This window comes from Schistocerca serialis, chromosome 6 (assembly GCF_023864345.2).
Source record: "Schistocerca serialis cubense isolate TAMUIC-IGC-003099 chromosome 6, iqSchSeri2.2, whole genome shotgun sequence".
Classification (NCBI taxonomy): Eukaryota; Metazoa; Arthropoda; class Insecta; order Orthoptera; family Acrididae; genus Schistocerca; species Schistocerca serialis.
Window position 1 is genome coordinate 183,700,816 of NC_064643.1, and position 965 is coordinate 183,701,780.

A 965-nucleotide genomic window follows, 5' to 3' on the forward strand; every position below is an offset into this window, starting at 1 on the left:
CAAAGTATCAAGTATTCCAATCCAATAGCTAGGAGTATGAGGGAATTTAAAATTAGTTGGCATTAGGTGAGGTATCAAGAATGTGTTTCGTGTAATTTTAAGTCGATACCGTTCTTGATGCTTCATCAGATGCCATCTAAACTGACACAGCCCCATTATCACACTGTCGTTGGTTTTCGAAAACACCAAATACAGTTCTGAAATCTAAACTATTGTCCGTACTGCATAACAGAAAGGAACCCGACGGCCATAGGAAGAATGGCCATAGGAAGAAACAAAGCCTCATAGGTGAACAGCTCATTTTGTACTGTCGCAAAGCAAGAGACAGTGTTTCACAGATATCATTGGTGAATTGGGGTGACCTTAAACAAAAGCGTTTTTCCTTACAGGGAGACAATTTCACAAAACTGCAATCATGAGCTCGCTCCTCTGCATGCCAAAATATTTTATCGACTCCCAGTTACATAGAGAGAAATTTCCATCGTAATAAAATAAGAGAAATCAACGCTAGTAGAGGAAGATGTACGTGTCCATGCTTCCAGCGTCCTCTTCGAGTGTGGAACGGTGGAGAAATGGAGAATGAACCCTCTACCGAACAGTTAAGTTTAAATTGGAGAGTGATAACCTTGCCTGTAGGCTCTTCACTGGATTTGCGTATCGTAACAGCGCACTCCTAGTCATCAGCAGAGGAAACGGCCAAGTTTACGTATCGGGGATCCTAGAAATATTATTCTCGCACTCTTCACGTTCACTCCTAAAGATAGCGCACGTTTGGATTTATTTAGGCCGTTCCCCATGAGCGATGCAGTCGTCGTAAATGTTAGTGTAAGCTCTTCGCCGCACTGGTGGCATAGACAATACATTTGGCGACCCTGTCAGGGTTTAGTCTGAAGTCACGCGCCAGATGATTACGTGCTATTCGACGGTTATTCCTGATGTCTGTGACCGCAGTAGGAATGTGACTC